The sequence below is a fragment of the Manacus candei genome, unplaced genomic scaffold (assembly GCF_025592945.1).
Source record: "Manacus candei isolate 608988 ecotype Guabito, Panama unplaced genomic scaffold, ASM2559294v1 h1tg000066l, whole genome shotgun sequence".
Classification (NCBI taxonomy): domain Eukaryota; kingdom Metazoa; phylum Chordata; class Aves; order Passeriformes; family Pipridae; genus Manacus; species Manacus candei.
This window is the reverse complement of record NW_026138114.1, coordinates 553339-571983: the sequence shown is the minus strand read 5'-3', so window position 1 is coordinate 571983 and position 18645 is coordinate 553339. Positions and strand designations below refer to the sequence as shown.

Here is an 18645-nt window from a genome sequence, read left to right as displayed (position 1 = left end):
CCCGGGCTCGGGCTTTCCCTTTGGAGCACTGTCCAGGCTCGGGCTTTCCCTTTGGAGCTCTCTCCAGGCTCGGGCTTTCCCTTTCCAGCTCCCTGGTGCCCGCAGGTGACTCAGCCCCTGGGCAGTGCTGAGTGCCAGCCTGCCTTACCTGCTGAGTGCCAGCCTACCTTACCTGCTGAGTGCCAGCCTGCCTTACCTGCTGAGTGCCAGCCTGCCTTACCTGCTGAGTGCCAGCCTGCCTTACCTGCTGAGTGCCAGCCTGCCTTACCTGCTGAGTGCCAGCCTGCCTCACCTGCCGGGCTAATGGAGCGACTCGTTAGGGAGATGAGCCCGTCCCCTTCCCTCGGCCCCAGCCACTTTCACTGTCTGGCCTGATGAAAGGGCAGAGCCATGGCCTGAACACCTCCCGTCCCTCCACCAGCCCCACCGGGCAAAACAACCCCCCTTTGCCGGGGCGAGGACGGACACACCTGCAGCGTCTCGGAGATTTTGTCTGCCAGAGCCAAAGTGGTTCCTGCTGCCCTGCCTTTCAGGCCAAATGCAGATGGAGAGGACTCAGGGAGCCCGGAAAAGCAGCTGGAAAAGCAAGTGGAGGAGTAGGCTGTATTCTTTTGAGGGATAAACAGAGATAAGTGAGACGCTTTGAATTTTTGCATAGGGGAAATACGGGAGGAGGCAACAAATGGAGTGTGACCTGAAATTGCTCCCAGAAAGCAAAGGACAGACTTCAGATTTTAAAGGAAAACAAGGAAGTCTCATATCAGCAGTGCCCCAGGAAGCCATGCTAAGCTTGGGTGGAATAACAAAGGAGCAATGAGATCTTCTGGGCAAGACAGGTTTGTAAGCACAGTAACAGCTGAGGACACATCAATTGGTTGTTCACTTGGGAACCAGCCCTTTCTGTCTTTATATTGGTGATTTCTGAAGAGTTACAGGAATTCATCTGTGTGGAGGGTAGAGGTGCAGCTCATATTATATATTGCCTTTCATTCCTTCTGGTCAGGAACAAGTTATTTGCTCCTCAGATACAAAGTGAGGTATAAAACTCTCTTCCACCCTGCTTCTTCCAGTGGCAATGATAAAAATTCCACTGGCTAAGGCTGGGGCAGGGCAGGATCTAAGAAATCTGGGAATCCCAGATCTCAGTGTAAGGAGAAACTACACTTAATGGGGTAAAAGAAGCAACAGCTGAAGATGTGCAAGGAGAATGTCATATGTCACAAAGAGGAAGAGAGAGATCATAGAATTAGAGAATCACAGAAGGGTTTGGGTTTGAAGGGACCTTAAGGATCACCCAATTCCCACCCCCTGCCATGGGCAGGGACACCTTCCACCAGCCCAGGTTGCTCCAAGCCCTGTCCATCCTGGCCTTGGACACTTCCAGGGATCCAGGGGCAGCCACAGCTTCTCTGGGCAACCTGTGCCAGGGCCTGCCCACCCTCACAGGCAAGGATTTCTTCTGTACATCTCACCTAAATTTCCTGCCTTCCAGTTGGAGCCCTTTGCTCCTCGTCCAGTCACTACAGGTCCTGGTGAAGAGTCCCTCTCTGAAATGGGGATGAAAGAACCAGAAGCTGCTCTCAGCTGGCAGTGTGGGTGGGAGAGCAGTGAGGGGACACCTGGACTGCTATGTGCTCTACAAACATATAGAGCATCAGAACTAGATGGTCCTTAAGGTCCCTCCCAACTCAAACCATCCCAGGATTTACTTGGTTTCAATGGAGGGAAACCCCCCAGCTGTTGGGCTGCTGGTAGCCCATTCCCAGGGTCACAGAGCCAGGTTTGGTAAAGCCAGAAGCCCCTTGTGCAACACCAGAGGGATGTTTGGATTCAGGTGGACAGCTGCTGCTGCAACATAGAGTTTACAAGGGACACACCTATGGCATTAAGGGTGGATCACATCCCTGTGCTGGGTTATGACACCCAGGTGTGCCAGGCTGGGATTTTTGTCCTTAATCCACCGAAGGACCTCTCCTGTGTGACGTTGTGCAGTGAAGGCCTGGCTTTGGGCTCTCAGGCTTTTCTTCTGGGGAATAAATTCCAGGCTTGGAATTTAGGAGAAAAGAGCCAGGAGTCCTTTTTGAAGCCCAAAAGCAGGTCAGCCCCGTGGTCAGACATTCTCCCTGACACGGCACCAATGGAACCCACTTCTTTTTGTTGTACTGGTGTGTTGTAACCCACCACTTTTTGCTGCATTAGTGTGTTGTAACCCACTAGTTTCTGCTGTAGTGCTGTGTTGTAACCCAATAGTTTTTGTTGCACTAATACATCCACTCTACAGACCCAGGAATTACCATCCTGCAGTAGAACCAGGGTCTACCCCATCTCAGAGACACTTAATAGAAAGCCTTGGAGAAGAAGAGAGGTGGATTTCCCAAGGAGAGAGGGGGATCTTTAAGCCTCTGATGTTCAGGGTAGGCTGGGACAGCCCTGACATTCAGACCGTCGCCCGACGCTCCCAAAGAAAGCCATTAGGATGCTATTTTATCTGGGAGCTTAAAAATAGCACATGGTCTAAGCAGTTATAGATATGCCTTTCATCAGGGCACGGGATTTCCCCGCTCCCTTCCCGGCTCTGGCCCTGCAAATGTACCCACGCTCAGAGGGCTGGGAGGAGGAGGGTGGGCAGAAGCTGCAACACAACCTGGATGGGGTGTGGGCCCTTCCACGCCTGATGCAAAGGGTGTTTCCTCCCTCCAGTGACCAGACATGAGACACACCTATTTTTGTTTTAATTTAGTCACCAGGCTTTGATTTTCTTATCTAGCAGGCCGATGTATCACGGATTTTCATGGGATTTAGTAGCTCTGGAGCTCCCTCCGGGCGGATGGGTGACACAGACAGCCCTGGGGCACACGCAGGAGCCTGGTTGTCAACAAGAGAGGGGATGGTGTCCCTCCCTCCCTCCTGCCTGGATTAACTCGCAAAATAGGTTGCGATGGTTCATCCACAAAAAGGGAGGCTGAATATTCCTCCTGTGTGGTTGGTGTCACTGTACCAAGCGTGGACGGTCTCGCCTCTCTCTCGTCTGAGGGAGTTTCAGCCACATGCACGTGGAAATGGTTCCACCGTGGGCAAATTGTGCCTGACAAAGTCGGTTCGTGAGCGATGGGGGGTGAGGGAAGAGCGACCAACGTAACCCACCTGGACTTGTGCAAAGTGTTTGACGCTGTCCCACAGGACACCCTTGTCTCTGAAGTGGAGAGACATGGATTTGATGGATGGGACACTGGGGGACAAGGGATGGGCTGGATGGTCCCACTCAGAGCTGTGGTCAATGGCTCGGTGTCCCAGTGCAGACCAGTGAGCAGTGGGGTCCTCAGGGGCTGGGATGGGACCAGGACTGTCCAGCAGCTCTGTCAGTGACATGGACAGTGGGACTGAGGCCCCCTCGGCCAGTTTGCTGAGGACACCGAGCTGTGGGGAAGGGATGGGGCACCCAGAGGGACCGGGACAGGCTGGACAGGTGGGGCCGTGCCAACCTCAGGGGGTTCAACGAGGCCAAGGGCAAGGTCCTGCACAGGGGTCAGGGCAATCCCAAACACAAACAGGCTGTGTGGGGAGGGGATGGAGAAGAGCCCTGAGAAGGATTTGGGGGTGCTGATGAACGAGAAGCTCCACATGCTCTGGCCGTGTGTGCTGGGACCCAGAAACCGGGTCTTCCTGCCCTGGGCTTCCCCAGCTGGGGAGGAGGCCCTCTCTCCTCACCCCCTCATCTGCGTCCATGTCCCCTCTGCCCCTCTCTCCTCACCCCCTCATCTGTGTCCATGTCCCCTCCGCCCCTCTCTCCTCACCCCCTCATCTGTGTCCATGTCCCCTCTGCCCCTCTCTCCTCACCCCCTCATCTGTGTCCATGTCCCCTCCGCCCCTCTCTCCTCAGCCGTGTCCCCCCGTTCCCCACCTCCCCCTCACTCCCTGGCCCCGCCCCTCCCATTGGCCCCTCCCCTTTGGCCCCTCCCTTTTTTGCCCCGCCCCTTGGTGGCCGCGCGCCGCACCCAACCTCGCTGCCCGGCCCGGGCCGCGCCGCCTCGGCCCCGCCCCCCTCGCGCGCCGCCCGCACTCCCTCCGATTGGCGGGGGGCGGGCGCGGCGCGGCGCTGATTGGCCGAGGCGCCCGCCTAGCCCCGCCCCCCGGGCGGCAGGGTAGTGCTGCGGGCGCGAGGCCAGCGCGGCGCCGCTCCCGCCTCCCGCCGGGCCCGCCGGGCACAGCCGCTCCCGCCGGCCGCCTCCGACCGGCGCTGCCCCGCGCCCCGCGCACGGTAAGGCCGCGGGCAGGGGGCTGCGGGCGGCGGGGACACCCCCGGGCACGCTGCGGGCGCCGAGCCGGGGCTCCGGCCTCGCCCGTGCGCGGGAGGCCGGGCGGGCGGGGGTCACCGGGGCCGCGGGGCGGGGGAGCCACGCGCGGATGGGCAGAGGGAGGCCGGCGGGTCCCGCCGCGTCCCGGAGCATCTCCCGCGGGAGCCGGCGGAGGAAGCGGGAGCGGCCGGGGCGCGGCTTTGTTGCCGGGAGGGCGAGGCTGGGGCGGCTCCGGGGGGGGCCCGCGGTGGTCCCGGGGGAGCCGCCGCTTCCCGGCGCCGCTCCCGCAGGATCCCCCGGGATGGGCCGGCCCCGCCGCGGCAGGCGGGGAGCGCGCGTTCGGGGCCCGTGACGCTGCGTTTCGCTGCTTCGCGCCGGGACGTCCCCAAACTTTCCTGCGCGGGGGTTTCCCCCCCGTGCTTCCCCCGCCGGACCGGCCTTGGTCCCGGCTTTATAAGGCCGGGAGCGGGCTGAGCCCGGCCCGGGGCTGGGTGTGGCGGCCGGGGGGATGCGCGGGGAGGCCTCTGCTCAGTCATGGCAGGCTCGGCCAGAGCCATAAATACACGGCGGGCCCGCTTTCGGGATGAGCAAACCCCGGTCACAGGGTCAGAGCCGCAGGGATTACGCGGGTGTTCGGCACGGCCCGGTGCGGGGCTGCTGGGAGTGAGTTTAAACTGCAAACGGTGAAGTTTCTTGGTGCTGAAGATGCTGCTCTGCTGCCAAGGGCCGTTTCTGAGTGTATCCTGGGAGTAGGCTGTGTGTAAGCTCTCCCTGTCCTGCAGGGGTGTGTCCAAACCGTGGTCTGGGAACATATCGAAAACCTGATCTCTGAACGTATTAAACCCGAATTTAGATGTTGGGGTCTCTTTTCTTTAGGTGCTTCTTGATCTCTCTTACTTGGTTGCTCCCTTTCTTCTTTCTTTCTTTCCCCTGATTGCTGCGTGGATTTGACAAATAAACTCATTTATTTTAGCTTTTCCCCTAATTTTCTTTTCTTAGTTTTAAAGCTGCGCTCCTCTATTCAAGGAACCACGTTCTCCCCAGCTCACAGTTTCAGCTGAGAGGCTTCTTGAATAACATAATAGACACGCAAGTCCTGCTCAGTATTTCAGGGGTGGAGTAGCAAGCCTTGCTCGGGGCCTCCTGCCCTGCGTGTGATGCTGCTGTAGCTTCATTTTGTAAACTGAAGGGGCTGGGCTGGGCTGGAGTTTTACAACTTTAAAGCTTGGTTCCTCCTTGCCAGGCCTTGGTTATTCCATCTGGTGTGGTTTTGCTGTGTTATATCTGCAAGGTGCTGCTGCAGTTTGATTAACTCCTCCTTTCATTGGGAAGGGCAAATTGTAACTCAGAAATATTCAGCTTCACGGTAGGATTGTGCTGATGGTGATGTTGACCTGTCTGCTAATTTCACTGTGTGTCTTTTTTGTTTATTTTCCTTGCAAGAACCGATGGATTTGATTATTATCTTTCCAGATGCTCTTCTTAACTTTTTTATTTTTTTTTTTTGTCCTTTTTGGCTTTCTTGCATCAGAAGAGATGGGCTTTCTCAGTTTGAAAAAGAAGCTCAACTGACTTGCCGTTGCGACAGCAGCAATATCCTGTGCCTTTTGTTTTCTTTGGTGGTGATAATTACATGTTAGTGACAAATAATAAGCTTGAAGGCAGAATAGCTGATCTGTTTGTGGCTGTGATTGTTGACTCTAAAGCTGAAGGCCGTGGATATTAAATCTGTTTTTGTGTGTCTCTGCAGCAATGACATCAGGGAAATATCAGATAATACAAAGAAGGGTCAGTGGCTTGAAGATCCCAGCCCTGCAAGTCCAACTGGAGCCCAGTGTTGCCATGGGGACAGTTTGTGGGTCACCCCTCGTTCCCCCCCAGCCCTCAGAGGGTGTTAGGAGGGGATTATGTCACTCCTGTCCTTAAAGAACAAACGGGAAGCCTGTTGGTAGGAGGCTTGTGCTGGCAGAGACTCGCTGGGGCTTTAATATCTGACTTTATCAGCTTGTTTGTGAGAAGCCAGTGGCTGTCAGGCAGTGCCCGTGGCCCTGGGGCAGCTCCCAGGGCTGTGGGACAGCAGGACCCGGCTCTGGGAGCTGCAGGACCTCACCCTTGCAGCATATCTGGAGATCTGTTTTAAGGAGCTGCCTCATTTGTCTGTGGGGAGCTTTGAAGGTGGTGAGTGGGGTGCTGGGGTGGGTAACTCATCCCTGGGTGAGCTGGCTCTGGGCACTGTGGGGAGTGGAGCAGAGGGACCAGGAGGGCTGTGATCACACAACAGCCTCCCAGGGACTGCTGAAACCACCTTGGACTCCCCCTGGTAGCAGGGTGTGCTGGTCAGTGCCGTTTCAAGATGGAAATACTAACTCTGAGGTTTTTGGGCTTAGTGCACTCGTACCTCCCCTTCCCAGGACACAGGCAGTTAAGTCAAGGCTTTAATCACCAAAGCACTGCTTAAACTCTTCTGTCCTGATATTAAACACCCCTACCCCTCCAACAGCCTGAGCAACAGAATCAAATTGGGTTTTTGGAGGGGCAGAAGGTGGGGCTGTGTGGAGGCTGGGATGTGATTGGATTTCCAGTCTTAAGCTCGTTATGCGAAGTCTGATGAGTGCTCAGTTTAAACAAATGAGTTGCATGTTCTTTCTGGTAAAAGGGCTGACACAGCCCTTATTTTAGGGAATGGAGCTATAATTATATTTGAGGTCCCAACCCCTGTAGTATTTTAGTGGTTGCCTTACTTCCCTAGAAATAAATCCTGTTTAATGGCTCAGATTCGTTTGAGTTCTTGCAGAGTTCAGGTCTGGTGTAGGTCTACTGCTGTTAGCACAGGCCTTGCTCTCCTGTGCCTCCAGCTTAAACTTACCTCCTGTTTGCTAAACTAATGATCTCTTCAGCTAAGAACCCAGTACTTGGACTAAGATTGTCTCTCTGCATCATGTGCAGACTTCCAGATTCTGGTACACACCAAACTTATGACTAAGGGAAACCACTGGTCAGACAAGGTCTGAGTCTGTCAGGGTGAATTCAAGCTGCTTGCAATTCAAATGAAAGTGATGGTTACTTAAAAGCCAAGTAACGTGTAACTATACCCTGGTTTGGCCCAGAAAAGTCCCAATTCATTTATTTTGCTAGTCCAGACACAGGTTGGAAGATAAAATTCCAGTCTCCCGCTGAGGATGAAGAGTTCAAGGCACGTTAATCATCGTGTTGTTGCCAGTCTGATTGTAGACAACAAGATGATACTTTGTTCATGTACTTCTGGGGTTTCAAAGGCAAATTGCAGAAGCTGATACTGCTCTGGAAGGCAGGGAGTTATTTCCTGGAGCTCCGTGTTTATTCTTCCTGTCCCAACTAAAACAGATGAATCTCCTGCTTAGCCAAACGTCTGTGTCCACAGCAACTGAACTGATTATCTCTGGGCTTTATTGCTCCTTGGAGGCCAGTGGAGTGATGCTCAGCTGGGGAGGAGGGAAGGAGGGCTCTGATTGCAGCCCAGGGGATGGTGGCAGAGCAGGAAGCCCTCATCTGCCACGGGGCTCAGCTCCTGGAGGAAGGGTGGGTGTCCCTTGGGTCTGAGCTCCCAAAGAAAGGGTGGGTGTCCCTTGGATCTGAGCTCCCAAAGAAAGGGTGGGTGTCCCTTGGATCTGAGCTCCCAAAGAAAGGGTGGGTGTCCCTTGGATCTGAGCTCCCAAAGAAAGGGTGGGTGTCCCTTGGATCTGAGCTCCCAAAGAAAGGGTGGGTGTCCCTTGGGTCTGAGCTCCCAAAGAAAGGGTGGGTGTCCCTTGGGTCTGAGCTCCCAAAGAAAGGGTGGGTGTCCCTTGGATCTGAGCTCCCAAAGAAAGGGTGGGTGTCCCTTGGATCTGAGCTCCCAAAGAAAGGGTGGGTGTCCTTTGCATCAGGCTCCTGAGGAGGCGGCGTAAAAGCTGGGCTGAGTCTGCTCAGCCCTTGGGAATAACTGGGCAGGTAGGCTGGGGCTGCACACCCCTGTGGGGTGGATTTCTGCAGCCTCCCACAGCTCAGGAACCGGTTTCATGGCTCAGTGTTCTGCTCGTGTAAAAGAATTTCTTGTGGGACGGAAAGGTCAGTGGAATCAGCTGCTGTGGATGTTATGCAGATTTGAACTTGGTGGCGAGAAGAATGAAATGCTTGTGGCTCACACAGCGCTCTGTGTTGCTTCTTAATCAAGTTTTATGTTAGAAATTATTAAATATTGAAGTTATTTGAAATTACTGGGAGATCTGGCCCCAAAGGGTTATGAACAGACATTGGTGTGATGCTCTGGAGCTCTTAAAAAAACACATCAGGGTGGTGCTAAGGGTTTGTCCCAAACAAGACTAGTCTCAGACCCCTCTGATTAAATTATCCAGTTAGGTGTGTTGCCACACAAGCCCGTATTTAAGAATGCTTGAGAGCAGGATATTTGCAGTTGTTGCTGCAGAAAACATGGCAACACTGTGTTAATGGGAAGTGTGAGTTCCTCCCTGGGTGAAAAATGGCTGTGTATGTAAATGATGGGGCATTCAAACTCCATAATGCACGTTCCTCCCTGGAAATGTCTGCTGGAAGGTGGGAGGGATGCTGGGTTATTTATTCTGTTCTCCCCTGGAGACAGTGAGGGAAGGGTCTGATTTCTTCCCTCGCTCTTACAAAAGGCTACTCCTTGTTGTTGCTCTTTTAACCCTTGCCTTATTTTAGTCCCATTTTGTCTGGCAACTGCTGAATTAGTGGCTCCTCCAGGGAGTAGCAAGATACTAACGTTGAGATAAAGCTCCCAACGTCCCTGTGATTTGGGCTAAGCCAGCAAATAAAAAAAAAAAGAAAGAGTGGTAGTGTCATTACTGAGGGAGGTTTGTGTAATGCAATAGGCCCTGGATTGGCTTTCCTTGGCCGAGGTTGGATTTCCAGCTGTAACTCTTTCTGAGAGGAGAGTCCAGTGCAGGGCTGGAGTCCATCCCCTGCCCCAGGTGGCTGTGCTGGCAGGGTGGCAGGTTTTGCTGGGTGGGTGGGAGGAGGGTTAGGTGCCAGGTGTGTCCCCGTGCCCGGGGTGACGTGACACACATGGTGTAGCCGGGGATTAAGGTGGGATGAGCAGCCATGGGGCTGCTCGGGGAGAAGTATGCAGTTAATCACATCCATTAGCATGATTAAAATCCTGATTAGCCCGTGTCACTCACTCCCATTTTCCACCTACACTTCGCCCCCTTTTTACCCGGAGTATTTGCAAGTATGAGCAGAGGAGAGGCTGGGACGGGGCAGGGCCCGACTCAGGGCTGGTCACTGGCATTTTAAACACAGCAAATCGTTTGGGGCTCTCTGTCATTCCACCAAAGCTCTTCAGAGAGCTGTAGAGCTGCTGTCTGAAGAGAACATCTGAAAAACCAACCCTTCAGCGCTGGAGGATCCTCAGCAGGACTGTTGGGAATCCAGTCGAGCGTGAAGTCAGCTTGTCCTGCTCGTCAGTCAAGTGCTCAGGGCTTGCTAATGTCTCATATCTGCCCTGTACCAAAGCTTGAATTTAGCACCTCCATCCCCCTTTGCTGCTGAACTCTTCGTGCTGCCTGGCACGTTGGGGCAGGGCTCTCCTTCCCTCCAATGACCTGGGCTGGAGAGCCAGCCCAGTGGTGGAATTCCAGGGAGAAATGGCCAGCCTGAGGTTTGAAATTGGGCTTGGGTAAGCGGGGGATTGGCTGGTTGGATTTTGACAAGATGTAAAAAAAAAAAAGCCACAAAAGAGGTAATTTTGTGAATTGCTTTGTGCAAAAGCTCTCCCTTTTAACGACTTTACTGGCTGGGGAGATACTGCACAGATTAAAACTGGATCTTTTTGGAAAAGCAAACTTCTCCGAGTATTAGGTCATACACTTCCAACACATTCCCGCCTGGGAGTGAGTCATTGTTCCTTTTGTAAAATTGCATTAGAGCTACATCATCCCCAAAAGCTGTTTTTTTCAGCTGAATTTAGGGTGTTGACACTTGCTTTAAACAAAGTAAAACTATGGGAGCATTTATCAGGGAGTTTCAAAGTGTGTTTACATACCCTGGAGCTGCGACTCCCGAAGTGCTCCAACAGGGGCTCAATTCATCCTTGGGAGTGCAAACCCTCGGCTCTCACACTGAGGGTTGGAGCAAACATCTCCATGTGATTGCACTGATGCTTGTGAAATACTTAAAATCCTCTGAAAGGGGCCGAAAAACACCCACGGGCTTTTACCTGGTCTTATCTCTTCCCCTCCCACTTGTTTCTTGTCCTGACTGGGGGGTGTGTGTGACTCCAGCTCTTTGCTGGAGATGCTCTGGCAGTTTGTCCTCCCAGGAGTTGATGCTGAGGGTTTGTTTCTGTATTATTATGGCTTTTTTTTTTTTTTCCTACAACAAAGCTGGTTTGAGGCTCCATCCTTCCTCCATGTTATGGTTTTTATCAGGTTGTCACGCTGGGACTGCAGTGCTGAGAAATGGGTTGGTGCTCAGGTGGGATTTCTGCAATTATTTTTGGAAGCTGCATCAGTTCTGTTAAAGGGGAAGTAGGAAGAACTGCTCAGAGAAGAGGATGCTGAGCACTCATCAAACTCATCAAAGAGTGAGATGGAGAAACACTGTCAGGGGGGTGAGTAAGAGCAGTGCAGAGCATTAAGGCTTGGGATGAAAAAGGCCACCCCAAACCATGCAGACCTTCACTGGAAAGGCTTAAACCAGGATCATGGAATGGTTGGGATTGGAAAGGACACCTGGAGATCATCCAGCCCCCTGCCAAGGCAGGGTCACCTGAGCAGGTGACACAGGGTTGTGTCCAGGTGGGACTGGGATGTCTCCAGAGAGGAGACTCCACACCCTCCCTGGGCAGCTGTTCCAGGCTCTCCACCCTCGTGGAGAGAAGTTCTGCCTGGGGTTGAGGTGGAACTTGCTGTGGTTTGGTTTGTGGCCATGGCTCCTCGTCCTGTCCCTGGGCACCTGAGCAGAGTGTGGGACCCTCCTGACAGCCCTTGGGAGATTTGTGGGGATTGATGGATCCCCTCTCACCTTCTCTCCTCCAGACTGACCAGGCCCAGCTCCTGCAGTCTCTGCTCATTAGGGGGATGCTCCAGACCCCTCATCAAAATCAGACCCCTAATCCAAAGTCACTGTTCTTGTGTTTGATGGTTCCACTGTTTCAGTTCCCCAAAAAGGGAACCTGAGTGCAGACAGTAATTAGGGTACAGGCAGGAATTAAGCACTTGGAATTCCTCTCTCTGTGTCTGAAACCCAGTCAAATTAAAACTACTAATGGTTAGGTGCTTAAAAAATGCCTGGGGATTACAGGAAAAGTGTCAGTGAAGCACAACTTTCAGATTCCCATTAGCATCCTGTTCATAGCAGTTCCAAGTGCTTAATTCCTGCCTGTCTGCAGGAATTAATTAATTAATAATTAAGTCCTACAAATATCTGTCTGCACTCGGGTTCCCTTTCTGGGGAACTGAAATGGTGTTATCACCAAGAACACGGAATCTGAAATGTTTCATTTTCCTACAATCCAAGAATGGTTTGGGTGGGAAGGGACCTTAAAGCTCATCCAGTCCCACCCCCTGCCATGGGACACCTGCCACTAGCCCAGGTTGCTCCAAGCCCTGTCCAGCCTGGCCTGGGACATTTCTGGGGATGGGGAGTTTTTGGTGTTGCTGATGGGGTTTTTTCCTCTCCTTCCTCTTTCTGGTGCTTTTTTTTGTGTTTGACCTCAATTTCTGACTCTGTCAAGGCCATTTCTCTGTTGCTGTTTCATTAAGTGTGTGCTCTTGTAAAAGATGCTCCTGTGCTTATCTGTGCTGGTCTTAAGGAATCTCAGAGGAGTTCTTCTGCTGTCCATGGATACTTTCTCTACTATTAATTAGGTAATTGGACACTTCAGAACTGGGAGAGCAAAGACAAAACTCCCCCAGCAGCCCCAGCAGAGGCTCTAAATGAGGCAAAGAATGAGACAAAGCCCTGAGTCACTCACTCTTCCTTCCTTTGGGCTTCTGTGGTGGGAGTGAATCGTTTCTCTTGTCGGTCGTGAATCAGAGCAGTTATAAAAAGGGTTCTAGATGGTAAGAACTGGATGTTTTGGACTTCTTAGCAGGAGCTGTGGATTTAAGTGATGTAAATGTGCAGTAGTAAATGAAATATATTGTGTTGGGACCTGCTGTTGGGTTCCCAGTGGGGAGTTCCTGATGCACAGCTTCACCAGTGTTGCTTTGCCTGTAACTCTGAGTGCTGCCTCCAGCCCTGGGGAACAGCACAGCAAGGACATGGAGCTGTTGGAGAGAGTCCAGGGGAGGCACCAAGGTGATCAGAGGGATGGAGCAGCTCTGCTGGGAGCAAAGGCTGGGAGAGCTGGGATTGTTCAGCTTGGAGAGGAGAAGCTTTGGGGTGACCTGATTGTGGCCTTGCAGGGCATGGAGGAGCTCCAAGAAATATAAACTATTGACAAGGGATGGAGGGATAGGACAAGAGGGAATGGCTTCAAACTGCCAGAGGGCAGGGTTAGATGGGAGATTGGGCAGGAATTCCTGGCTGGGAGGGTGGGGAGGCCCTGGCACAGGTTGCCCAGAGAAGCTGTGGCTGCCCCTGGATCCCTGGAAGTGTCCAAGGCCAGGTTGGAGCACTCTGGGCTAGTGGGAGGTGTCCCTGCCCATGGCAGGGGTGGCACTGGATGGACTTTAAGGCCCCTTCTACCCAAACCATCCTGGAACTCTGGATCCTGTGAATGTTTGGTCACTCAGCACTTGCTGGGTGTGATTTCAAGGTGCTCCTGCCGAGGTTTGCAGGAAGCAGCTCCCGAGGGTGGGAGTTTGTTCCACCTCCAGCAGCACAGCTGGGCAAAGCTTTGGGGTGTGATCACCAGGATGAGTCGTCACTGAGGTTTAAATCTTGCATTAAATGCTTTTGGGGTGATTTGCCATGACCTTTGTCACCCAGTACTTGTGTCCAGTGGTCCTGCTGGGGACTCTGCAGGATGCTGTGGGTGGCTCAAGCTCTGTTTTATGCAATAAATTTGCATTTATACATGATACTACAACAGATGTAACCTGCAGAGTTAATTTCTGCACGATATCTTTATGCTTAAAGCACATATATATATATATATATATATTATTTTCCTTAGGCTGTATTTTAACCTATTTAAGCACTTAGGACACGAGAATTAAAGGATATTTCCATCTCGTGTTCTGAGCACTGGATTTTTTTTTTTAACTGGTTTTTGGTTGTATTTTTTTTTTTTTTTTTTTAGGTAAAATGTACTTTTTTTTTGCATTGGGATTTGGACAGAGCATGTAGGGCAATAGGATCAAGTGTCACATTGGGGATTACATATTTGTCCTGGAGTGACCCTCTTAGGAGCTTGCCCTGGTGTAATTGGTGAATGACTGGATTTATAGGGATGTATATCTGCATTAGCACTGGGTTGATGTAACTCGAGCTGATTTGCTTTCGGTCCAATCTATTTTCAGCTTGGGAATTCACTTTTAAGCAGAGATGCTATAATTTGACTAAAAGTACCATTTTTAGGCTTGTACTTCCCCCTGACAGCAGTGGTGGTTTTACTAGGAATTAAGAGCTCTGCATCTGAATGCAGAGGAGTGTTGTAAGGCATTGCCTGCTTGCTGAAACCCAAATTTTATCCAAAAAGCCGCATATTTATTTGAGACCTCTGGGTATTAATGGTGTTAAAAAAACCCCTAAACTACCAACTTTTTGAGATTGTTGCATCAGTCGTTATCTTGTCCTTAGAACTGCAACAACTCTTTAACTCGGGGTATTCTGTGTTATCCTGATGCTTTGTGCTCCTCTGCTGGCAGCTTCCACGGCGTTTCCCTCTCCCAGAAGGAATAAACAGGCAGCTGAGTTGGGGAACACGAGGAAACTCCTTTCCCCTTCCAGCTCAATTTTCTGCAGCGAGGGTTTTTAACTTGCCAAATTAGCGGTAATTGCTGGTCCTGCTGACAGACTTTCCCCGTGGGCACACCCTCCTGTGCTTGTCTCTGAACAGCTCTTGGAGGCTCCTCTGCACCCTGCTTTTCTCTGGAGACGGGAATTCCTGCAGGATTTCCCCGTTTGTCCACAGAGAGGTCCCTGCCCGCTGCTCTCTGCCAGCAGCAGCTCCTGGAATCCCCTTCAGGTAGTGATGGATTAGGAAAGGGTTGGGATTCACAAAGGCCTTTAGTTCTAAAGCATTGATTTGTTATATTTCCTTAATTACCTAGTTAACGAGCTGGTTTTGTGCCACAGGTTTTACTCTGCTCCCCTGCTCCTGCTTCTTGTTCCTCCCTTTCCTTCTTTCTTCTGCTTGTTCCTTCTCCTTCCTCCTCTTCCTCGTTCCTTCCTCTCCTTGCTCCTTCCTCCCCTTTTCCTTCTTTGTTCCTTCTCCTCCTTCCTTCTCTCTGTTCCTCCCTCTCCTCCTTCCCTCTCTCTGTTCCTCCCTCTCCTCCTTCCCTCTCTCTGTTCCTCCCTCTCCTCCTTCCCTCTCTCTGTTCCTCCCTATCCTCCTTCCCTCTCTCTCGTCCTCCCTCTCCTCCTTCCTTCTCTCTGTTCCTCCCTCTCCTCCTTCCCTCTCTCTGTTTCTCCCTCTCCTCCTTCCCTCTCTCTGTTCCTCCCTCTCCTCCTTCCCTCTCTCTGTTCCTCCCTCTCCTCCTTCCCTCTCTCTGTTCCTCCCTCTCCTCCTTCCTTCTCTCTATCCCAAACTCCCGTCCATCCTACGCTGTTGTTTTCCTCCCTTATTCCTGTCCCTTGCTTCCCAAATCCCGTTTAAGGCCATCTGGATGTATTCAGTGCAGGGTAATTTTCTTTTTTTTACTACAAGGCCCTTTCAGAAAGGCTGTTGGAGGGTTGGTTGTAGCACGGGATGTGATCCACTGCTCCCAGAAATCCTGACTCTGGCTGGCATCAGCTGACGGTGTCTTGTTTAAACATACCACAGACCTGATGTTTTTTCCCCTTGGGGGATTGACTTCCTGTGATAAAAGGAGATTCCCTTTTAAAGCAGAGCTCCCTGGTTATATAATGAGAGGAGGAAATGGTCCAGAGGTGACACTGAGAGAAGAGAAGAGTTATTTTGGTAACTGACTGTTAAACGGCAGAACAGAAAATAACACTCCAGAGGGTCCTGGTAACTTGAGTCCTCTTGGGAAAGTGAGAGCAACACATTTATGGAATTAAGTAAGGGAGTGACCAGGGCAGAGCAGAGGAAGGGAGGTTACAGTAAGGACAGAGTTGTCCAGGATTCCTCTTAAAGATTTAACTCTTTCCAGGCTACTTCTAATCTCCTCCATAAGCTGCTGTGTCATTCCCAAACACTTGTGTCTTCAAGTCTGAACCTCCAAGAGCTATTCTGGCCTTTGCTTTTTCAATTGAAGCCAGGAATATGTATTATTTTTTCATTTCTGTGGGTGATTTCCTGTGTGTGGCTTTATTTGTGTGCATGTCCCCAACAATGCCTGACCAGGGGATTCCTGCCTTCCACCTGCACTTTCTGTCCCCCCTTACCAGGATGGCAAACCTGCCATGGACTGTGCAGTGATCAGAGTGAAAACTGGCTTTTTATGCTCTCGATAGGGCAAAACTGAGGTTTCTAAAGCAGTTTGCAGTTCCTCAACAGGGCTCGTGAGGAGGCAGCGACACAAACTCGCAGGGAATCCAGCTGGATTCTGGCAGGGAGTCACTGAACCCTCTGAGCCTTCCCAGTCTGCCCTTGGAGTCCAGATCAGCACTGGCTGTTCTTGGGAGTCTGATGTTCACGTGGATTTCAAATGGAATATTGATCTTGGGGGTTTTACTTTAAACTGGAGTATTGACTGGTTTTCTTGGTCATTGAGTTTTGGGATAGTGGTGATGCTTTGGAGTGTCATCCTCAGGAAAATAGATGGGGGAATCTGCTTCTGATTGATGTGTGAAAAATCATTTGGGTTGGAAAGGACCTTAAAGCCCACCCAGTGCCACCCCCTGCCATGGGCAGGGACACCTCCCACCAGCCCAGGTTGCTCCAAACCCCGTCCAACCTGGCCTTGGACACTTCCAGGGATCCAGGGGCAGCCACAGCTTCTCTGGGTATCCCTTTCTTTGTCCCCTTTCTGTTCAGGAAATGGCACGTGGGGAGTGGGAGGAACAGGAATTGTCCAAGAGAAATATTCTTGGTGTAGTCGGGCTGTGATCTTGAAGTAGGACCTAAATGCCCATTTATTATCCCAGAACTCCAGATGGTGTAGGTGCCAAGACCAGATTCCCTGGTTTCCCTTGGGTCCCACAGACAAGGTGTCCTCTGGCAACGGGTAGTGCCAGCTGCCTTCCTGGAATTTTGATTCTGGAAGGGCCCTGGCTGCTCTTCATCTGGGATATGCCTGTAAAAAACATGGAAAATGCCCACAGTTGATCAAAATTAAACTGCTTTTCTTCCTTCGAGTCCGGGGCGTGTTTATTTTCTCTAGTATGTAATTTATCTGTAGACTTAATTTTCAGCAGCCAAAAATGCTGACTGTGCCTGTTGCGTTTCCCAGATGAAATTCCCTGGCAAGCTTCACATCTTCCAAGATCATCGTGAGGTGCTGATGTAATCAAATGGTTGAATGTGAGCTCAACAGGAAATTATACAGTGCAAAACTTGCTCTTAAAAATCTGTGTGGAGTTAGAGTGCGTTTGTTGTTTGATGTGTTTTTACAGGAGGTGTTTGTGGTGTTCAGTAACTCTGCTTTTGCTCATTTTTTTTTTAATTGAAGGGGTGGCAGCTGATGCCTGAGGAGGGAAGCAGGACTGATGGTTATAGATCTTTAACATCTCATCAAAGTTTCAGTGGCAGTTATTTTATCAACTCTATTTGAATAATTCAGCGTTGTGCTGAAGTAATTTTGCACATGTGTGTGAGGGGGAGCACAACAAGTGCATTAAAATAGTTAATCCAAGTTGAAATGCATTAGGGCACCGTGGCTGTGCAACTGTAGAACCTTACTTTACTCTAAACAGTTGTACTGCTCAAAAGAAACTTCACAACTTATAAATTCAGGAATAAAATATAAACATAGGTTAGGAACTGCCCTCTGAAAGAAAGAAGTAAATAGAGGTGGGCTCTGGTGAGGAATATCTTGTATCACACAGGGATCACCTGCAGTAGTGTCATTTTCCACACTGAATTTTTAACCTTTCAAAGCAAGGTCACTTACAAAGTGCCTTGGAGGACCTGCATTTTGTCCTTAAATTAGTTTAATTTTCAATTTAAAGACTGTAGGATCTTGTTATTTATGAAACAAGCTTTGCATTAACCTGAAAGATGTTCCTGTGATGTGAGAGAGGTCAGACTACAAGGGAAGCTGAGTATCCACCAGCTGCACTTATTGACTGATAACAGGCTTTTTCAAAGCAGTTTTCTTTCAGCAATCCTGCTAATGCTTTAAATTCAAGCCTAAACTTACTTTTTTTTTTTTTTTGTGGGATCAGAGGAATAAATACAAATAATTTAGCATGAGCAGCAGAGTGATGTGAGTCAGTTATTCTGATGTATGTTTTAAGTCAGCGGGACAGAATTGCACTCCCCACTCTAGAGCATATTAAAAGAAATTAAAATGTAAGAACCACAAGAACAGGCCAGGCAAAAGGTTCATTTACATGGGTTTGTGCAGGGACAGGTTTTCTGCTTTACCCTTCACTGATCACTTCATTTGATGCTCAGGTGGGGGGGGTGGGCTGTGTCCTCTGAGCCACTGGAGCCTCAGGGATCCATCAGGAGCTTCAGTGCTGCTGCCTCTGGGCCCTGTGGGGTTGTGTGGGCAGATCACAGAATCCCACAAGGGTTTGGGTGGGAGGGACATGAAAGCTCATCCAGTTCCACCCTCTGCCATGGGCAGGGACACCTTCCACTAGCCCAGGTTGCTCCAGCCTGGCCTTGGACACTTCCAGGGATCCAGGGGCAGCCACAGCTTCTCTGGGCAACCTGTGCCAGGGCCTGCCCACCCTCCCAGCCAGCAATTCCTTCCCAATATCCCATCTGACCCTGCCCTCTGGCAGTGGGAAGCCATTCCCTGTGTCCTGTCCCTCCATGCCTTGTCCCCAGTCCCTCTCCAGCTCTCCTGGAGCCCCTTCAGGCCCTGCCAGGGGCTCTCAGCTCTCCCTGGAGCCTTCTCTTCTCCAGGGGAACCCCCCCAGCTCTCCCAGCCTGGCTCCAGAGCAGAGGGGCTCCAGCCCTGGCAGCAGCTCCGGGGCCTCCTCTGGACTCTCTCCAGCAGCTCCACGTCCTCCTGCTGCTGTTCCCAGGGCTGGGGCAGCTCTGCAGGGGGGTCTCAGCTGAGACAGGGGCAGAGGGGCAGAATCCCCCCTGCCCTGCTGCCCCTCTGTGGGATCAGCCCAGGGCACA

The 18645-nt window shown here is 51.4% G+C and overlaps 1 protein-coding gene across 7 annotated transcripts in view; it reads left to right on the top strand.

The window, feature by feature from the left end:
• Positions 1 to 4135: 4135 nt before the first annotated feature.
• The window catches only part of MAP4 (microtubule associated protein 4), a 142860-nt gene continuing 128350 nt past the window's right edge, over positions 4136 to 18645 (top strand). For all 7 annotated transcript variants that reach the window (XM_051806041.1, XM_051806040.1, XM_051806045.1 and 4 more), the window contains exon 1: positions 4136 to 4258. The gene's annotated coding sequence lies outside the window, so the exon portion shown is untranslated. The remainder of the gene's footprint in view (positions 4259 to 18645) is intronic.